Source organism: Dama dama, chromosome 12 (assembly GCF_033118175.1).
Source record: "Dama dama isolate Ldn47 chromosome 12, ASM3311817v1, whole genome shotgun sequence".
Taxonomy (NCBI): Eukaryota; Metazoa; Chordata; class Mammalia; order Artiodactyla; family Cervidae; genus Dama; species Dama dama.
Genome location: NC_083692.1, coordinates 27384802 through 27407449, shown reverse-complemented (window position 1 = coordinate 27407449; position 22648 = coordinate 27384802). Strand labels below are relative to the sequence as shown.

General features: G+C 39.4%; 1 protein-coding gene and 1 pseudogene across 3 annotated transcripts in view; both read left to right on the top strand.

Annotated features, from left to right (window-relative positions):
- Nucleotides 1-4665: 4665 nt before the first annotated feature.
- Nucleotides 4666-6046, top strand: LOC133066809 (60S ribosome subunit biogenesis protein NIP7 homolog; annotated as a pseudogene).
- Nucleotides 6047-19589: 13543 nt separating this feature from the next.
- SYNE2 (spectrin repeat containing nuclear envelope protein 2) overlaps nucleotides 19590-22648 on the top strand; it is a 320326-nt gene continuing 317267 nt past the window's right edge. For 2 of the 3 annotated variants that reach the window (XM_061156910.1, XM_061156909.1), the window contains exon 1: nucleotides 19591-19689. The gene's annotated coding sequence lies outside the window, so the exon portion shown is untranslated. Of the gene's footprint in view, nucleotides 19690-22648 lie in introns of all 3 variants that reach the window. The other variant, XM_061156908.1, reaches the window with a different exon arrangement.

Below are 22648 nucleotides of genomic sequence, written 5' to 3'. Positions count from 1 at the left end.
GATGGACAGCTGTATCACCTCTCTTTGTTTATGATAAAGTCCCAGCTAAGTGCCAGAACCTTTTCTTTAATTGCATCTGTTTATTCTCTGTCCTTGAACCATTGTCCATAGATCGTTTAGAAGCTGTATCTGTCCAGCTTCTCAATTCCCTTTCCAAACCCCATCAAATTAATAACTCCTTATTAATGGTATACAATGTGCTTTGTACTCTTCCTTATTCCTTTAACTTAATGTTTCTAAAACTTCAGTCTTTCATTTATGATCATCACAATTTTCACAATGTCATCGTACCAACTGGGCTGTTATTTTTAAAATAATTTTAAGTTGACTCATATTCCTTTCTTCATAGTGCCTACTTTAACCTAGTCCTAAACTTTATTATCCATGGAATTGTTGATTTTTTTTTAATAGTGTGTCTGTGTATCATCAACTAAAATAATCATGTAAACCCCCAGTGGCATGCTAACCACACTTGAACAACCACAGCATTCTTGGAGTCAGCTTAGTTATCACCTAGTAAGAATGATAAATGTACCAACATAGAAGCTTGCCCTACAGAACATAAGCTGCTTTATCTCCTATCTCAAAAGGTAGTCTTATTTTTTTGTAATCTCTGGTAAATAGACACATTCCAAGATGTGCACAACGAAGAATATTTGAGGAACTCTTCTGAATTTTAGTTTAACTTGCTGATTTGTTTCACAGATTAAAAAATTCCTTTCAGAAAAATCACCTGTGGATGTTTTTTTGTTTAAAATTCTTTAGATTGGCTTAATTATAACTGAAGTTTACTCTGATAATAATGACACATAAATCACTATCTCTTAATTCTTATCATATAGAATGGTGAAAGTCAAAATCAGAACTTGTGGAATTTAAATAATAGGTAAAGGAAAAAATTGGATCTAGAGAAAAAATAAGGCTCTTTTTTCATTTATTCTGACTCTTGAGTGCATATTATATGCCTGCCATCTTTCTACATACTGAAGACGCATCAATAAAGAAGTTTTAATAGACAAAAATACCATGATCGTGCATACATAATAATTGTAATACAAAATTTTATAGAAAAGTTTTAAAGTACATGTTTAACTTTGAGATACTCCTACTGAGATATTCCTATCAGTGTTTTCTAGTATCTCATTTCTCATTATTCTCATTTTCAAAATCTCTAAATATTCTAATTACTATTTTAATTTATATTTATAATCTTTTTATTAAAAGTTATTTATTCTCAACATTTGCATATTATAAAAATTTGAAACATAAAAGTTTAGACAATAACGTAAGACTTTATTCTTCCATTTGTTCAGACTAAAAACATCAGTATTACTGATTCCTTTCACTTTTAATGCCTCACCATTTTTGCAGTATCATCACACCAACTGTGTCATTATTTTAAAAAATATTTTAAAGTTAGCTCATTTTCCTTCCCTCCTAATACCTCCTTGATTTCTGTCCTTCACCAATACCCCTCAAATTAATTTGTTGCTTGTACCTTCAAAATATATCCAGAGTTCTACCACTTCCCGTCATTCCCACTCCCACAATCTTAGTCCAAGACATCATTGTCTATTACATAAATTATTGCAGTAGCCTCGCAGTAGATCTGCCAGCTTCTGTTCTTACCCCTTTCCACCCCCCACATTCTACCTCAACGAAGCACCCAGAAAAATCCTGTTACAGTGTGAGTCATATAATATTGTTCCTCTGCTCAAAGCACTACAATGAATTGTCATCATACACTGAATAAAGTCAGAATTCTTTTTCCTTTTATTATTGAAGTATAGTTGAGGTACAGTATTATACGATACAGGTGTATGATATAGTGATTAACAATTTTTTAGGGGGGGTATGGGTTGAAGGAAGGATTTATTACTTGCAGCAAGTAAAGAGAACACCAGGGATCATTTCTCAAAATGTCTCCCAGAACTGCAAAATTGGGGAAGTCTTAAACTAAGGGTATGTGCATATTCGTGAGGGGTGTTGGGCAGAGGAGAATTCAGGTTAAAATTGGGGCAAAGGTCAACAGAGTCCAAGCTTTAGTTGACTGAAGTCTGGAGGGTCAACATCATCATTCCCTCCTCCACCTGGGTGGGGGGCCTTAATTCCTGGTGTCAGGACTTAACAGATGCTCAGGTTTTTGGTCTTATTGCAGAAAGAATTCAGTGAGAGACAAAGTGATGAGTAAGAAGTGGTTTTATTTAGAGAGGTACATATTCCATAGGGCTTCCCAGGTGGCTCTTTCATAAAGAATCTGCTCGCCAAGCAGGAAACTCAGGTTCTCTCACTGGGTCAGGAAGATCCCCTGAAGAAGGAAGCGGCAACCCACTCTAGTACTCTTGCCTGGAAAACCCCGTGGACAGAGGAGTCTGGCAGGCTATAGTCCATGGGGTCACAAAAGAGTTGGACACGCCTTAGTGACTAAACAACAACAACACATTCCATAGACAGAATGGGGTTCATCTCTAAAGGTGAAAGTGGCCCTGAGAGAAACAGACTTCACAGAGAGGGCATGAGTCATCTCAGAAGGCAAGAGGCCGTGATTCACAATTTTTAAAGGTTATCCTCCACTTATAAAATAGTAACTATTTTTCCTATGTTATACAATATATCTTTGCAGTTTATTTTATACATATTAATAGTTTGTACCTCTTACTCTCTTACCCCTATATTGCCCCTCCCCCTTTCCCTCTCACCACTGGCAACCACAAGTTTGTTCTCCATATCTGAGTCTGCTTCGTTTTGTTATTGTTGTTTTATTAATGTTTGTTGTATTTTTTAGATTCTACATATAAGTAGTATCATACAGTTTTTGTCTTTCTTTGGCTGGCTTATTTCGCTTGGCATGATATCCTCCAAGTCCATCCATGTTGCTGCAAATGGAAAAATTTCATTCATTTCTATGACTGAGTAGTATGTCATTTTGTGTGTGTGTGTGTGTGTATCTCATATCTTCTTATCCACTCATCTGTTGATGGACACTTAGATTGCTTTCAAGTCTTGGCAGTTGTAAATTGTGCTTCCATGAACACTGAGGTTCATGAATCTTTTCACATTATATATATATATGTGTGTGTGTGTGTGTGTGTGTGTATACAGCTTATGTGTAGTATAAGTTGTATATTGTCACCCTGCTTATTTAACTTATACGCAGAGTACATTGTGCGAAATGTTGGGCTGGATGAAGCACAAGCTGGAATCAAGATTGCCAGGAGAAATATCAATAACCTCAGATATGCAGATGACACCACCATTATGGCAGAAAGTGAAGAACTAAAGAGCCTCTTGATGAAAGTGAAAGAGCAGAATGAAAAAGTTGGCTTAAAACTCAACATTCAAAAAACGAAAATCATGGCATCCAGTCCCATCACTTCATGGCAAATAGATGGGGAAACAATGGAAACAGGGAGAGACTTTATTTTGGGGGTCTCCAAAATCACTGCTAATGGTGACTGAAATTAAAAGATGCTTGCTCCTTGGCAGAAAAGCTATGACCAACCTAGACAGCATATTAAAAAGCAGAGACATTACTTTGATGATAAAGGTCTGTCTAGTCAAGGCTATGGTTTTTCCAGTAGTCATGTAAGGATGTGAGAGTTGGACTATAAAGAAAGCTGGTCACCAAAGAAGTGATGCTTCTGAACTATGGTGTTGAGGAAGACTCTTAAGAGTCCCTTGGACTGCAAGGAGGTCCAACCAGTCCATCCTAAAGGAAATCAGTCCTGAATATTCATTGGAAGGACTGATGCTGAAGCTGAAACTCCAATACTCTGGCCACCTGATGCGAAGAACTGACTCATTTGAAAAGACCCTGATGCTGGCAAAGATTGAAGGCAGGAGGAGAAGGAGATGACAGAGGATGAGATGGTTGGATGACATCACCCACTCAATGAATATGAGTTTGAACAAGGCCTGAGAGTTTGTAATGGACAGGGAAGCCTGGCGTGCTTCTCTCCTTGGGGTTGTAAAGACTCGGACATGACTGAGTGACTGAACTAAACTGAAGTGATCCAAGAATAGAATTTTGGAGTCATATAGTAGCTCTACTTTTAGTTTTTTGAGAAACCTCCATACCATTTTTCACAGTGGCTGCACCAATTTACATTTACATTAGCAGTGTTTGAGGGTTCCCTTTTCTCCACATCCTTGCCAACATTTGTTATTTGTGGTCTTTTTGATGGTAGTCATTCTGACAGGTGTGAAGTTTCACTGTGGTTTTGATTTGCGTTTCCCTGATGGTTAGCAACGTTGAGCATATTTCATCTGCATTTCCTCTTTGGGAAAATGTCTATTGATTTCTTCCACCCATTTTAAAATCAGGTTGTTTTCAGAGTTCTTATTATTCTAAGAGTTTTCTATGTTTTTGTATGTAGTTACAGTAAAATCATTTTTCACTGCTAGGTGATAGTCTAAGAAAATAATTCATTTCATTAATGCATTCTTTCATTCATGGACATTTGGGGACCATTCAGTTGTCTTGCAATTTTAAATAATGCCCACAGTAAGAAATGCTAAGAGAAATTCTTAAGGATGGAGAAAATGATATTAGATATAATTTCAGAAGTTTGGGAAGGAATGACTAACTCTTATTTATAGTTAACTGATTTTCAACAAGGGTGCCAAAAAAATCTGGTGGGGAAAACATGTTTTTTTTCCCAATGAATGGTATTGGGACATTCAGATATTCATACGTAAGAGAATGAAACTGGACCCCTGTATCACACTATACATGAAAATTAACTCAAAATTGATCATTGACCTAAATGTAAGAGTTAAAACTATAACCTTGCTGGGAAGGAAAAAACCTAGATTGATATCTTCTTGGATTTAGGTTAGATGCTGGTTTCTTAATGAGATCCCCAAAACACAACAGTAAAAGGAAAAAGGGTAAACCAGATTTCATCAAAATTAAAACCTTCTGTGCTTTAAAGGAAATCATCAACAAAAAAATATGAAAAGATAACACATAGAATCAGAGAGAAAATATTTGTGAATCATATATCAGATTAGGGACTTGTATTCAGAATGATTAAAAAATACAATTCAACAATTAAAGCACAAATACCTTAATTTTTAAAATGAGCTAAGTATCTCAATAGACAGTTCTTTAAAAGAGACATGCAAATACTCAGAAAGCACATAAAAGATGCTTAATATGCAAATTAAAACCACAATGAAGTTTCCATTTCAACAACTGAGGCCTGAAGATTCTGGGTTCAACCCAGTAGGAAGATTTGGCCTCTGACTGAAGAGGAGACCCATGTAATGTTTGAGAAGACAGCAAAATTCATCAGAGGGAACCTTCAGCTACTGGTCGACAGGTCCTATGGCACCTATTGTTTCAGGCTTCACAATGACTGCACAGTGTACTATGTGAATGAGATGAGCTTGAAGTTGGTTGTGGGTATCTCTGGTGACAAGCCGGTTTTGCTTGGGAGGTACTTTGGAAAATTCCCTAAGACCCACAAGTTTCAGTTGGACATTACAGCTCTGGATTACCTAGCACCCTACCCCAAGAATGGGGCTTCCCAGGTGGTGCTAGTAGTAAAGAACTCACCTACCAATGCAGGAGACATAAATGTGGGTTCAATTCCTGGGTGGGGAAGATCCCCTGGAGGAGAGCATGGCAACCCACTCCAGTAAGCTTGCCTGGAGAATCCCCATGAACAAAGGAGCCTGGCAGGCTACCATCCATAGTCCACAGTGTCACAAAGAGTTGGACATGACTGATGAACTCAGCACTATGCCAAGAATAAAGTGTTCCTGAAACAGAACAAGCCTTCCTGTCTGGGAAGCATGAGCTGAAATCTGGACTTGGTTGAGTTACTGGAAATACTCCTCAGTGCTAGGGGGTCATGGGGAACTCCGTGGCAGACATCCCTTTGGCTTTTGGGGTGGCAGCAAAGTCTAACAAGACTGCAGGAGAGTAGACACCATGATTATGGTGGTATTTCATCAAGCAGACGTTGTGGAGTATGTTCAGCACGAAGAGACATTGACTTTAAACCATCAGGAGGACCTGGGGCTGTGTAGAAGGGCCTAGCTTTGATTCCTGTGTCTGTAGACTCCAGTGTCATGTTGAATTTTGTCAACATTGTGACCTGTTCAGGGACTTCTTGATTTAATATTCGCTTGATCACAGACAAATATAAGCTGGATTCTCATGCAGAAATGGCTCAAAAATGGAGTTTTGGATCTTTGTGATTGTGAAATAGAATACTGTGCTTTATATTTGAATCAGAGGGTTTCTTGTATTGAGTGACAAGTTCTAAATTGTTGGAACTGAGGACAAGATGAGCTTATTATTGTTATCTGTGATAATACTATTTTCCAAATGATAAGAACATAATGGATTTTCTTATTTATTAATACAATGAAAGATAGATGTTGCCATATCAGAATACTAGGGCATGTCTGGAATTTTACAAATGAAATTCGGATAAAATATAAGAGGTTTATTCTGATTTTCTATATGGTAGGTGCTGTGTGGTGTGGAAGAAAAACTTGGATTCAAACAACAGTTCTCAAATCTACCAGATGTATGGCCTTAGATGGGGCATTAAACTTGAATAAGCTTCATTTCTTCAAAAAAAATAGCTTAACTGTCTTCCTAAGCATAGTTCTTAGAATTAGAAACCATAACTATAAAGCACTTAGCACAGTGCCTGGCAAATGATAGGTGTTGAATAAATAGCAAGAATTATTTCGGTGATGATTCTACTGAATATTTCTGTTACTGAGTAGGATCTTATTAATATAATTTGATTATATCTTGACTTTTACAAGTAGTTTATCAATCTTTCTTGAATGATATGATCTCATGCTGAATGTTATTTTTATCACCCTGATTTCCTAAAACATAATTTCTCTTATAAATCTTTTGTTTTGTTTTTTAATTAAAACATTTTAAAATTGAAGTATGGTTGATTTGCAGTGGTGTGTTGGTTTGGGGTGTATAGTAGGGTGATTCAGATATATCTATATACATATACATACATATATTCTAATAAATCTTTACTTCCCTGACTGAACTGGATGAAAAACCACTAATCAGAGACTGCAATAATAATTCAGCTCCTCCATCCTTCCCCATGCCTTCCAAAATTATTTTTAGAATTATTAAAATATTTTTTCATTTTGATGTATGGCAAAAGCCAACACAGTATTGTAAAACAATTATCCTTCAATTAAAAATAAATAAATTTTAAAAATTTTAATGAAAAACATTACAAATTTTTTTAACTACCTGTATTGTAAGGCAATTTCTTTAGTGAATATACTGCTTATTTTAAATTCCAAAGGTAGCATCTATAAAATAAAGCATTTTTCAATTACCAAAAAAAAAAACCCAACTGCACAATAAAAAACTATTTCACACACTACGATAGTTAAAGTTAAAAAGATAGACAGTAATTAGTGTTGTTGAGAATATGGAGAAATTAGAACCCTTATACATTGCTGCAGGAGTGCAAAATAGTGCAGGTACTTTGGAAAAAAATTTGAAAGTTCCTCACAACTTTTAAAATACAGAGTTACTAGATAACCTACATTTCCAGACTTACTCTAATGAGAGGTCCTGGCAAGTGACATATCATGAACATTATTTTCCTTATTTATAAAGTAAGAATGGTATCTGTTTGTTGATGATTTATTTCTTTGTGTTTGTTGTATTTAGTCGCTCAGTCATGTCTGACTCTTTGTGGACTGTAGCCTGCCAGGCTCCTCTGTTCATGGGATTTCCCAGGCAAGAGTATCAGAGTTGGTTGACATTCCAGGAATCTTCCCAACCCAGGGAATCAAACCTGTGTCTCCTGCAATGCAGATGGATTCTTTATCTGCTTAGCCATCATTTAACTTCAAACAATAACAACAAAAATAAAATCTTTGACTTTCCATAAGAAAATGAAAACCAGCTCACAGACTGGAAGAAAATATTTGCAAAATAGCACATAAGTTTGATAAATGGACTTTATAAAGAACTCTGACAACAATACAAAGACAAATAATCCAATTTAAAATGGACACAAAATTTGAACAGACATGTCACAAAAGAAGATACACACACACACATATATGTTAAAGTCTAATCAGCAAATGAGGATGCTCAGTATCACTAATCATCATGGAAATGCATATTAAAATCTTTTAGATACATCTCTTCACACCAAGTAGAATGATTAACATGAAAAAAAATTGATGACACCAACTGAAGTAACTGGAAATCTTGTATATTGCTTGTGGAAGTGCAAAATGGTACAATCTCTTTGAAAAACAATTTCAAAATTTTTAAATATAATTAAAATAAGTATATACCTATTCCATGTCCTAGCAATTTCAGTCCTAGATATTTTCTCAAGAAGAATGGAAACATATGTCCACAAAAGGACTTGTACAGAATACTTACAGTAGACTGATCTATAATAACCCCAAGTGAAATAACCCAATGACCATCATTGTGTGATAATTCATGCAATGGAAAATTAATTAGTAATAAAATGAATTAACTACTGATACATGTAAAAACACAGATGAATCTCAAGCACAGTAATTTCAGGGAAAGAAGCCAACCCAAAAGAATGTTTGCTGTATAATTTCATTTATATGAATCTAGGACAGATGAAAGTAATCTGTGCTGGTAGAAGTCAGATCAGTGGTTGCCTGGAGGAAGGGATTGACTACCAAGGGATACAGAGGAATTTTCCAGGGTTATGTAAATGTTCTGTGTTTTGATTGTGGAAATGGTAGCTCAAATATATACATTCATTTAAATACATTGAACTGCACTTAAAATCTGTGCATTTTACTCTAATCTACAGCAAAGTTTATTTAAAAAATAATGCTACTAGAAATGTTTATATGAGTCATTTTTGTACATGTCACATACATGTACATTTTTTACATGTTTTAGATATACATGGTATATACCTGAAAGTGGAAATCCTCTGTCTTAGAGTTTGCGAATTTACTGTTTTACAGGATAATGTGAAATTGATCTTCAAATTTATTTTACCAACTTACACTTTTGATTTTTTACCAACTTACACACAAGTGATTTTAATAGCTTGCACTGGCAAGTGTTCCTATTGATTTATGCCCTCATCAGCACTTGGTATTTTCTGATTTAAAGAATTTTCCAATCAATGACTAAAAATATTACCTGACTATGGTCTTGTTAAAATTTTTTTCTCATTATAAATAAGGTGGAACTTTTTTTTTCATATTGATCATTTGGATTGTCCCTCCCTAAAGTTGCAGTTCAACTAGTGTGTTAATTTGTTCCCTTTTTCTAATTGATTTTGTAGAATTTCTACATATATTCTACATATATTCTAGATCTTTGACCTGTGCTGGAAATATCTTCTTTCTGTAACTTGTCTTTTCACTACTTTAAAAGTGTCTTTTGATGAACAGTTCTTAGTTTTAATGTGGTCTTTTCTTTTCCTTTATGGTTAGTGCTTTTTAATGCCTTCTTTAAGAAATCACTCCATATCCTAAAGTTATGAAGATATTTTCTGTTTTCTTCGGAAAGTTTTATAATTTTTGTTTTTCACATCTAAATCTTTAATCCTGTGTCTTAGTATGGGTAAAGCTAAGCTTACTATAAAAAAGAGAACTCAAAATGGAGGGCTTAAAGAATGTAGACTTTTTTTCTCTTTCAGCTTTAAAGTGGGCCTTGTCCACCACGCCCCCCTCCTTCTGTGATCAGGGGTGGAACCTATGCCACCTGCAGTGGAAGTGCAGAGTTCTAACCCCTGGACCACCAGGTAAGTCCCAAAGTGGACATTTTAGTGGAGACTGGTTTTGTTTTGTGGAGTCGTTGGGGGCCCCGGTTTTAGACGGTGTCTCTGCCGGTGGTGTGCAATGCCCTTGCTGGGCTGTGTGCTCAGTCGGACTCGCTCTTTGCGGCCCCATGGACTGTGCCTGCCAGGCTCCTCAGCCCATGGAGTTTTCCAGGCAAGAATACTGAAATGGGCTGCCATGCCCTTCTCCGGGGGATCTTCCCCACCCAGGGACTGAACCTGTTTGCATTTCCTGCATTGGCAGGCTAGTTCTTTACCACTGAGCCACCTGGGAATCCATGGCAAGATACATCCCTTCACCTTGTTGAAGTCTCCTTTAAGTAGTAGCTGTGAAAGGAGACATTGCTGCTAGGATTAGGGAACAAAATGGAAGAGATGGCATGGATAGAACCTGGGGACTTTCAGGAGGGGCTCCCACAGGCTGTACCCAGACCCCCGGAGGAGATAGTCCACAGCTGCGACCTCAAGGGGGCGCCATGGAGCTGGTCCTGGGATGCTGAGCACTGCTCCTGCTCAGACGTCTAGGGGGGCGGTGCTCAGACAGGTGTTGGGACTTCTGGGAGGAAGGTGCCAAGCCTTTGAAGCTGTGAGCACCGACGGAAGCGGGAGTCTGGAGGTACAGCCGTTGTGCTGCTCAGGCGTCCTGACTGGGACTGGAAGCAGGAGGCAAGCCCCTTCTCCCTTCTGCCTTCTGCCTTCCTATCTCTGTCTCTCACTGACAAAACCTAAGAGAAATTGTCTGGCAGTGGAACAAACAGTGCTGCTATTTGTGGAAAACCTTGTACATGTGTTGTTTTGTCTTTGTGGAGATATCTCCTCAGGGTAAATTCTTAGAGAGATTGTATGTCGCTTTACTAGATATTACCATATTTATCTCCAATGAGGTTGATCCATTTTGTACCATCAGCAAAAATACACGAAAGCATTCGTGCAGAGCCACAGGAAGAGAGTGCATTGTCAAACTTCTGAGTTTTTGCCAAACTAGTAGATTCTAAATGAAATTACAGTAGTTTCTTTTATGAAGTCGAACATTGTCTCATATGTTTGAGATCCATTTATGTATGTTTTTCTGTGAATTGTCTGTTCATGTCTCTTGGCCATGTTTGTATTGGATTATATTGATAATTTTACTTGTATATATTAGGGCAAACAGCCCTTTAATTTCATGTGAGTAGTAATATTTCCTCCCAGTCTGTCATTTGTCTTTTGACTTTGCTTATCAACTTAACTCCAGAAAAAAATCATGTTAGTAGCATTATGAAACTGACTTATATGTATATATTAATTTTAAGGAAAATTAACATCTTGATTTTATTTGCCTTATCCAAGAACACGGGATCTTTTTCATTTGTTCAAGATCACTATTGTGATTTCAAGAGTATTTTAAAGATTTTTCTCATATAAGTTTGCATATTTCTAGTTGTTTACTGTTTAGTATTTTAAATTTTGTTGCTTTTGTAAAGAAGGTTTGCTTTTACATTAAGTCTTCTATCTTACTCTTTGATATGTCTGAAGGGTAATTTTTTTGTATGTTAACTTAAAATTTAGCAACCATTACTGAATTCTTTAACATTTGTGTTAGCTTTGGGTGGTTCCTTGGATCTTCTATGTTTATTCTAAAAACATTGGCAAGTGTGATTTCACCTCTTTATTTCCAGATTTTATGCCTTTAATTGAATTGTCTTATTGCACTGGCTAATTCCCATTAAAGCAGTAAGTTACAGTAGAGATAGTGAGCATCTTTGTTTTGTTCTTGACCTTTAGTAGGAATGCCTCTGATGTTTCCCCAGTGACATGCTGTGATATATTTTGTTATTTTATTATGTTAGGGAGTATCCATCAATTTCTATTTTATTGAGTTCTTTTTTAAAATAGAAGAAAAGATGTGGAATTGTATAAAAGGCCTTTTCAGCACACATGGAAATAATCTGAGCATTTTCCTCCTTGTATCTATTAATATGATAAATTATACTGATGGCCTTCTTAATATTGAACAATCCTTATATTCCTAGAATAAACCCATCTTTGGTCATAAAGTTTGGGTTAAAAAAAATTTTTTTAACAGACTTTATTTTTTACAGCACTTTTGGGTTCACACAATATTGAAAGGAAGGAACAGAGATTTCCCATATACTCCCTGCCCACCCCCCGCCCACATAAAGCCTCCCCCACGATCAGCATCCTCCACCTGAGTGCAACATCTGTTACAATCAAATGAACATACACAAACACATCATTATTGCTCAAAGTCCATAGTTAACATGAGGGTTCATCCCTGGCTTTGTACATTCTGTGGGTTTGGACAAATGTGTAATGATTTGTACCCACTATTATAGTATCATACAGAATAGTTTCACTGCCCTAAAATTTTATACATCACTGATTTACCCCTGTCTCCTCCAATCCTTGGAAACCACTGATCCTTTTATTTTCTCCATAATTTTGCCTTTTCCAAAAGGTCATGTAGTTGGAGTCATACAGTATGTAACCTTTTCAGATTAACTTCTTTCACTTAATAATAAACATTTAAGATTTCTCTGTGTCTTTTCTTGACATATTAGTTTCTTTCTTTTTTAGCACTGAATAATATTCCATTGTCTGAATGTATCACAGTTTACGTATCCATTCACCTACTGAAGGACATCTTAGTTGCCTCCATGATTTGGCAATTTGAATAAAGATGCTGTAAACATTTGTGTGCAGATTTTTATGTGGATATAAGTTTTTAGCCCGTTTGGATACATACCAACTGGTGAATTGCCTAAGTATTTTTTTAATGTGCTTTTGTATTCTGTTGCTGATGATGCTGACTTAAAATTCTTTACATTTATATACATAAATGAGAAAGGTGCAGTATTTGCCATATTTTGGAACTGATCTTATGCTGGCTTTGTAAAAACAATTTGGAATGTTTTCTTCTTTTAAAATGCTCTGAATCACTGTATGTAACAATTAAATAACAGATCTTTGGGGATTTAGAATTTCCTTGTGAAACCATCTGGACCTGGCACTGTTTTGTGTCAGTAGTTTTTTGATATCTTTAGTTTTTAGAATAAAACTGATTACTGTAGGCTTTTTACCTTTACTGGGATTAATTTTGGCATATTGTGATTTGCATTAAATTTAGGTTTTCAAATGTATTTCTGCAATACTATGAAAATAATTATGTTATATCAACAACTTCAAATATGCAGATCCGTCAGTTCAGTTTGGTTGCTCAGTTGTGTCCAACTCTTTGTGACCCCATGGACTGCAGCACGCCAGGCCTCCCTGTCCATCAAAAACTCCTGGAGTTTATTCAAACTCACGACCATTGAGTCAGTGATGCCATCCAATCATCTCATCCTCTGTCGTCCCTTTCTCCTCCTGCCTTTAGTCTTCCCAGCATCAGGGTCTTTTCAGATGAGTCAGTCCTTCGCATTAGGTGGCCAAAGTATTGGAGTTTCAGCTTCAGCATCAGTCCTTCCAATGAATATTCAGGACTGATTTCCTTTAGGATGGATTGGTTGGATCTCCTTGCTGTCCAAGAGACTCTCAAGTGTCTTCTCCAACACCACAGTTCAAAAGCATCAATTCTTCTGCACTCAGCTTTCTTTATAGTCCAACTCTCACATCCATACATGACTACCTGAAAAACCATAGCTTTGACTAGATGGACCTTTATTGGCTAAGTAATATCTCTGCTTTTTAATGCTGTCTAGGTTGGTCATAACTTTTCTTTCAAGGAGTGAGCATCTTTTTATTTCATGGCTGCAGTCACCATCTGCAATGATTTTGGAGCCCAGAAAAATAAAGTCAGTTACTGTTTCCACTGTTTCCCCATCTCTTTCCCATGAAGTGATGGGACCAGATGCGATAATCTTAGTTTTCTGAATGTTGAGCTTTAAGCCAACTTTTTCACTCTCCTCTTTCACTTTCAACAAGAGGCTCTTTAGTTCTTCTTCACTTTCTGCCATAAGGGTGGTGTCATCTGCATGTCTGAGGTTATTGATATTTCTCCTGGCAATCTTGATTCCAGCGTGTGCTTCATCCAGCCCAGCATTTCTCATGATGTACTCTGCATATAAGTTAAATAAGCAGGGTGACAATATATAGCCAGCCTTTCCTGATTTGGAACCAGTCTGTTGTTCCATGTCCAGTTCTAACTGTTGCTTCCTGACCTGCATACAGATTTCTCAAGAGGGAGGTCAGATGGTCTGGTATTCCCATCTCTTTCAGAATTTTCCACAGTTTGTTGTGATGCACACAGTCTTTGGCTTTGGCATAGTCAGTAAAGTCAATAAAACAGAAATAGATGTTTTTCTGGAACTCTCTTGCTTTTTTGATGATCCAACGGATGTTGGCAATTTGATCTCTGGTTCCTCTGCCTTTTCTAAATCCAGCGTCAACAGATGAAACCACTCTAATGGCAGAAAGTGAAGAGGAAATAAAGAGCCTCTTGATGAGGGTGAAAGAGGAGAGTGAAAAAGCTTTCTTAAAACTCAACATTCAAAAAACTAAGATCTTGGCATCTAGTCCCATCACTTCACGGCAAATAGAAGGGGAAGGAGTGGAAACAGTGGCAGATTTTATTTTCTTGGGCTCCAAAGTCACTGTGGACAGTGATTACAGCCGTGAAATTAAGAGAGACTTGCTCCTTGAATGGAAAGCTATGACAAACCTAGACAGCATATTGAAAAGCAGAGACATCACTTTGCCGACAAAGGTCTGTATAGTCAAATCTATGGCTTTTTCAACAGTTGTGTATGGGTATGAGAGTTGGACCATTAAAACTGAAGAATTGATGCTTTTGAACTGTGCTGCTGGAGAAGACTCTTGAGAGTCCCGTGCACAGCAAGGAGATTAAATCAGTCAATCTTAAAGGAGATCAACCCTAAATATTCATAGGAAGGACTGATGCTGAAGGGGACGCTCTAATACTTTGACCACCTGATGTAAAAAGCCAACTCATGGAAAAAGACCCTGATGCTGGGAAAGATGGAGGGCAGGAGGAGAAGGGGGCAACAGAGGATGAGATGGACATGAGTTTGAGCAAACTCTGGGAGATATGGGAAGGATATGTGAAGGATAGGGAAGCCTGGCATGCTGCAGTCCATGGTTTCACAAAGAGTTGGACACAACTTAGCGACTGAACACCGAATAACAATGTAAGTTTTTGTTTCTAAAACCCCTTAGATTTCTTATATTGAATGTTTATGCTTTCTTCCCCCTTTTCTGGAGTAGGTTCATCACTGGTCTGTCATTAAAATATTTTTTATTTTCCAATAATCAGCATGTGCTGACTGTTTATTGGTCCTGTTGGTTCTCTGTATTCAACCTCATTGCTTTTATCTTTATTTTCTTCCTCTGCTTTTCTTTGCTTTAGCTTTTCATGTTAGAGATAGAATTCACTTATTCTTGTATAAATATTTGAAAGCTATAAATTTTTTTCTAATCACTGATTTGTTTTTATAGATTCTGTTATATATTGTTTCCATTAGCATTATTTTTTGGAAATGATTTGAGTTTATATTGTACTTTACCCTTTTCTAACACTTCTTTAATAGTATACTTTAAAATATTCACATGGAAGACTGTTTTCTGATTTTGCTATCAATTTTTAGTTTTATTATGGTATTTATTGCCATTATTGTCTAACCTAAATACTATTTGCATTATTTTTACTTTTTTCTACTTTTGAGGAGTTCTTTGTGACATATTACAAAGCCAGTTTTCATGACTGAATCTATATGTGCTTAAAAAGAGTATATTCTCTATTTTTGAGGTTAAATTTGAATATGTCAATAAGGCCTACCTAATTTATTACATTGCTTAGCTTTTCAATATCTGTGCTTAATTTGCTCCATTAGACTTGTCTTTCCTTGAGAGAGATATATTGATGTCTTTTATTTTTATTTATTTATTTATTTTTAATTGTGAGCTGAGTGGTGTGACTAATTTGATGCTGTGCTTTTGAGAGTAAAACAAATAACAATATGTACAACAGGATTTCTCTAAATGATATCTTTATTTCTGCTAAAAACTTTTCTAGGCTCTAATCCAGGAATTGCTACTACTAGTTCTATGCCATTTGGGAAATCTTTTTCTCCAGAGGCTCAGTCTTCTTTTGTATAAAATGAGGTGAGCTATAGAATGCTTTGTTAACCCAATACTTTGCTTTGCCAATTTGATAAAAGTGCTTTTGAAATAGTACCTTTCTAAGTCCCACTGTTATTTAGTCAAGTTATTGTAATCATAGCTATCATTTGTTGTGTGCCTACTGTATGCAGGCTCCATGCTTAGCACTTTGCATAAATAACTTCACTAAATGATAGCACATTCGTTTTTTTCTTTCAACTCTAGAATATTGAATAGGGAGAAATTTGATTGATTGGCTCATTATTTTAGAAGACTGTCTACTGCATACATTGGCAGGGCACACTTGTATGTTGTTGGAAACACCTTTCTACTTGAAGCAGGACAATGGTCAGAAAGATCACGTTGGTCCAGGGAGCAATTAGCCAACATTTATTTGTTAGTTTCCGGATTTGGCAGGAAACAAGACCAGAATGAGATAAGGAGTGCAGGGCTTTACAGGGTGTGATTGGACTCTTGGACAAAGAGGAACAGAGCCCTTTTCCTGGCCAGCTATTTTCATCCCAGGCTTACACATGTGCTCCTAGTGTGGTAAAAACATTGTAGCAAAAGATTGGTCCTTGCAGTGGGCAGAGTTAACATCTCAACAAATTGTTTAGTTGTATATCAATCTCCTGATGTCTATAGTGGTAACACTGTTAATAAGATAGAAACAAGTGGTAACATTGTCTTACCCTGCCTTAGTATAATATCTGCCTCTTGGCTTAGAGATACTTTGTGTTATTCTTAAATTCACTTAACCATCAGGCCAATCATTTAGCATCATTATCTGCTATTGCCATCATGTGTATAAATACATGATACTAGTGTCAGACGGAGAAGTCAATGACACCCCACTCCAGTGCTCTTGCCTGGAAAATCCCGTGGATGGAGGAGCCTCGTAGGCTGCTAAGAGTCGGACAGGACTAAGCGACTTCACTTTCACTCATTGGAGAAGGAAATGGCAACCCACTCCAGTGTTCTTGCCTGGAGAATCCCAGGGTAGCCTGGTGGGCTGACGTCTATGGGGTCGTACAGAGTCGGACACGACTGAAGTGATTTAGCAGCAGTAGCAGTGTCAGTATTCTCCACTTATGTGCCCACGGTAGAGACCCAGTTACTAATCAACTTGTAATCCTCCTTGAAAAATGTAGATGCAGTCCATAATCCTTCTCAACCTGTTACCCAAGTACCATCCTAGAATTTACTTCCAGTATAAAATCTGTTGCCTTTCTTATTCAGGCACTCTGGATGCAAAGACAAGGGACTCACAGTCTAGTGTGGGGTGCAGAAATGCAAACAACAACTCTAGTTCAAAGAGGAGTTGCTGCCTGTCCTAAAGAGGGGTGACTAATTCCTTTAATGGCATCAGGAGGTCCAGCTCACGTGAATGCCTCAGACCGAGTTTTCTGTCCTGCTCTGTGCAATGTGCCGCATACTTTGAACGTCTGCCTCAGTCGTTCTCACCACATGCCACAGCGTGCGTGCACCTAGTCACAGATGTGCTTTGTTTGATCAATTTGCAAAACCTGTGCTTCCCACAGTTGGAGCTAGCAGTCTCTCAGGTGGGCTGTTGAGGTGGGTGGATCTTTTGCTATAAATATGGAGGCCTGATGTAAATAATAGCTAAGACACATAACATGACATCATACTGTGTTATTGTACGGTATCTGTGTTTCGGTGCATGGGAGAGTGTGTGCATAGCTGGGTTCATGGCAGCCCTTATTCTGCCAGTCAGAGATTTAAGCATATGAGCCATCCATTCACATACCTAGTGTTGTATTTCAAAAGAGCCGGGTGTGTCTCTGTTTAGCTTAGCATTACATTTTATTTTTATTTCAAAATGTGGAGGATCTGTTTCAGCGCTCTTGCCCTTAGTCTAATTTGTGGATTTAAAAGTATATATTAATATCTAAATTGGCATGGCTAGGAGATGCTACAGGCAATTAAAAGGCTCTAATTGGGGGTATCTGAAAACATTTTGAGACACTTTATTCTGGACTATCTTAAGTGCACTAGATATACTATGGACTATGGAACAGCAGTCCTTTCACTTTGAGGACTTTTAATCCAGATGCCTGGAAGAGAACAATAATGAAGAAATTGTCTTCCCCAGAGACTGTTGCCGTGATGATTTTGCAGCATTTATTATAAAAGAAGCAACCAACATAAAATAGAAACAAATTGAATAAAACAGAGAAGGAAAATAGCAGACAATGCTTTGTGGACAACTTCATTAATCCTGGAGACCTGCTCCGCCCCAAGGTTGATTTGCATGTATTACATCAGGCAAAGTGGTGCTATGGGAAAGATACACCAGGACAAGAATCTTCTTGTTATGTAGACCACTGTTGTGAACCAAGCCGTTAGTAATAAATAATGCAGATCTATGTAGTCCAAGAAGAGAAGTGATACTATCAGGACTATTATCTTGGAATACAAGGATTGATAGTGTGCCATAGACTGTGCAGTAAATTGGTAGCATGTCATTTTTTTTTTTTAAGAGTTAAGCATTATCAAAATAATGTGCTTTTAAAACAACTTACCCAAATCATCCTGCTACAGAGGTACAGCTGTTTGAAATAACTGTCCCAAATTGTGGGTGCAATTTTCAGCTATTTTTTCCCATGTTAACTGCATTATCAAACCTCTTAATCTCTGCTTCTTACCATTTAGTTTGGGTCCTAAGCACCAAATTTAAGTAAGTAATCCAAGCAAGATTCTTGAACCATATAATACATATGAACTTGGACTTATAAAAATAATTAATTTGTGACACAAACTCAGTAGAGAAATACTTTAAAGTCACTGCTTCTTCGTGTGATGATAGTGAGTTGATACGACACCTCTCATTTAGGACCTCCAGTGCCTTAGTAATAATACTATAGAGCACAGGAGGTAAGCGGGAGTCAACTGACATCATCCTGAGTCCAAAGGCATTGAGTAATTTGCTGGAAAATTAAACTGACACTTGCAGTTTGGATTCCCGAGGATTCAGTTTCCACTGAGTATCAGACCTGGGAGTTGTATATCGGTGTAAGGTTGAGGCAGTTCTCCACTCCCCAGCTTCCAGGAAGGAGGGACCCTGCATTCTGCATTAATAACAAGCGCCTCACCTTCCCGCCAGGTGACACTGAGGTCTGGACCACGCTATAGGGAATACTGAACCGGATCTTAAAGGCCATCTGATCCAAATTTCTCATTTTACAAAGGGTCCATAAACGTTTACGGACTTGATCAAGGTCTGGTGGCTAATTCGCAGATTTGCTTTTCTTACCTCCACTTCCAAGACCTAGGAGTCCGAGAATGTTAGAGAAGTTAGTTGCTAGCTGAAATCGACCTGAAAAACTTATTTGAGGGAGTGTGTGTGACATTCTCCCCACCCTGGGTGGTGGTTGACCTGCATTCTGAGTTAGCATCTTCCTCAGAGCATCTCTGATGATCTAGAACGTAGAAAGAAAGTTGCCAGTCCTGGGCTGCGGCGGGGCGTGCGGGGGGAGGTGGCTGCTCCGCCTCCGGCGCTCGCGGGCGGGCTCGACACTGGCCGCCGAGCGGCGAGAGCGGGACTCGGCGGCGGGCGGGGAAGGCGCGGGGCGTGGTTTGCAGCTTTCCGAGCGCCCAGGAGCCGAGCGCGCTCTGCTGCGCCCCGAGCTTTCCGCTGGACCAAAGAAGCGAGCGGGAGACGGAGCAAAAGGCGCGATCGAAGGAGCAAGGCGAGCGGGGCGCTGACCCGGGCTGGCCCCAGCCCGCGCCCTCTCCGGGCCGGCGGCGTGTGAGCGCGGCGGCGGCGGGGCCCCTGCACCCCGGTGCGCCCCGGAGGGAGCGGACTGTGGCGAAGAGGGAGGAAGAACGGGAGGGAGGAAAAGGGGCGGGGGCCAGGGAGAGCCAGGTCCCCGAGCCCAGGTCGGGGGCGGCAAGAGATGGGACCCGACCCACTGCGGGGGTCCGAACCGGGCCCCGGGAAACTTTGCCCGGCTGGGAAGAGCGGGGTGCGTGGAGGGCGCCGCAAACTTGTCAGCGGGCGGGGCGCTCCGGGGACTGGAGCGAGCGCCGGCGGGCGGCGTTTGTTTCTCCGGCTTCTTTGTGTCACCTCCGGTCCCCAGCCCGCCGGTCCGCCCGCCTGGAAAGGGGCTGCGCGGGGCGCTCGGCCCCGATCCACCCGCCGCCCCCGTCGGGCCCAGGCCCGGGGAGCTCTAGTCGGCTGATTGTTTTCGTTCCTCGCGTCACGCTTGGGCGGGAAAGATTTTGAAAGCCGCGTGAGCTAGAAGGCAGAGAGCAGCGGCGCAGAGATTGCCAGATAGGGGGGCGGCGCGAGGCTCGCCCAGGGTCCCCCAAGACTGGCGGGCGGGAATCCGCCGGCCCCCGCACTCGGGGAACCGCGGCGGCCGAGAGCCTCCGCGGCTGGGGCCGATCGGAAGCCTCGGCTTGTAAATTCCGAAAAGATTGCTTGCGGTCTTTGTTGTCTGAAATTGCCTTGCGCGTCTGACGGTAGCACCTTCTCCTTCTGAGGTTGTTTTTCTTCTGTTAAAAAAAAGAGCGAGGGGAGACTTGTGTGAAATCAGTGCTGTTCCAAACAACGTTAGCCACCCTCTTTGATGTAGGTTGAGGAGTCCTGTGTAACCTTTGCCTTTGTGGGCGCCTGTTATTTCCGAAGTTATTATTTTCCCCTCCCCTAGTGGAAGGGAGCGTCTGAGCCAGATGCCAGCAGGCACGATTGTGTACATGCAGCGGCAAGTCAGAGCCAAACCCAGGAGGTTCTTTCCAGCCGCTCAACACTTTGGCATCGCCCTTTTTTTTTTTTTTTTTAAGTTTGATTTCAAACAGCTTTCACCTGCTTTTCTAAAAGTTTCCAGTGCTTCGAAGAACTCCTTGCAGATATTTTGTGGTTGTGCTAGGATGAGTTCGACCACTTTTAGGGTTGGGGTTAAACATCCGAACCACACCTGGCCCGTTCACCACTCGGGTCCCTGCCCTTGAGCCATTGTAAACATCATGGTTCACCTTTTATGAGATGGCACATTTGGTGTGTTTTTATACTTTAATGCATGACTCTTTCTTTCCTTACCTTTCCTTTCTGGAAAAGTCTCTTGAGACTCCCGGACTCTTCTTGAGATAATTAACTGATTGGCCTTACCTGTGCCATTACATCCCCCACCCCCGGAAGCACCCGAGGGAGAAGAGAACAGGTGTAATCCTCATTAAGTGTTTTTTTCCCCCCCGTGGTGAAGACTCTGGAGAGGTCAAAATAAGCAAAAAGTGTAAATCCGTAGTTCTCTGTCCATATGTTTAAGTTCACGAGCTCTATTTGAAGTCGCAAATATCAAAATCAAACCAGTTGGGTCAGTTTAACCTTGTACATTGATTATTGTTGTTGTTTTTAAATCATGTGAATGAGTTTACCCAATTAGAAATTTTACAGGCATTTCAGTCCTAAGTGTGTTTGCAGGATATTGCAGTATGCTTAAAGAACTGAGTCAGAGTGGGATTATTCTTGGGTCATGCCCTTAGTAGTATATCAGAGTTTAATATAAAGCTCAAAACCAGGATCAGACAGGTCTTGATAAGTAAGGGAAGGTGTTAAAGGCAGTTACTTCATTTGTCATTATTCATATGCTTTAACTATAGACTTTCAATAATTTCACAAAATTATTCTTTTATTTGCTCAAATGAGTGCTTACCTATGCCAGCCACTGTGCTGGGCTCTGGAGTTTCAAATAATACTAACCATTTATGGAATACTGATTTTGTACCAGTAAATGGTTCACATAGATTACCTCATCCATCTAATAAATATTTATTGAGTGCTTTCAATGTATTGTGGTTGGTGCTGGAGTTATAATAATGCACAGGACAGCTGTGGTTCCCGCCTTTATCTTAGTTGGTGGGGAGGATGGGCAGAACATAAAAGACATCACTAAACTAATAGTAGTTTTTAAAATGTAAATCAGATCACACCACTTCTCTTCTATATAAAACCCTCCAGTGGCTTCAGTCTCCCTCTGAGTGAAAGGCAAAGGCTGGTCAGTGGCCTCGGCGTTTGCCCCATGTGGTCCTCACTGCCCAGTCCTGTCTCCGTGATTTTGTTTGCTGCTCTTTTTCCTCATACTTCTATAGCCGAACTAGCTTCCTAGCTATCTGCGGGCTGTCATACTTGCTGTTTCCTCTGCCTGGAATGCCTTACCATACCTATATGGTTCTTTCTCTGATTCCCCCTCACTACTTTACTCAGTTATATTCTCAATGAACCTTCACTGAACCCCAGATTTAAAATCATAACCCACTTGTAACTCCCTTACTCTCCTTTCATAACTGATTTTTTCCCCTCCATTTCATCATCTAACATACATTTTTTCCCCCTCCATATCATCATCTAACTAACATACTCTGTATTTTATTTCTCTGCTTATGTTCTGTCTTACCCCACTAGATTGAACATCTCATCAGAGCTATTGTATTCACTGCTGCATCCTCAGAGTCAGCACCTGGCACACAGTAGGGACTCAAGCTATTTGTTGAATGGAAATAAGAAAACCATAGGATGCTGAGACATAGAGTAACTAAGAGTTCCTAAGTGAACAGTAAGAAGTCTTCTCTGTGAAGGTGACGTGTAAGCTGAGACAAGCAGCAGGCAGTGTGTTGTGGGTGAAGAGGTGAGGAGAGGAGTGAGGCATGGAAGAAGATTAGCTGAGGAGGTAGTACTGAGTCGGGAAAGAGCTTGGTGGTGCATGGAC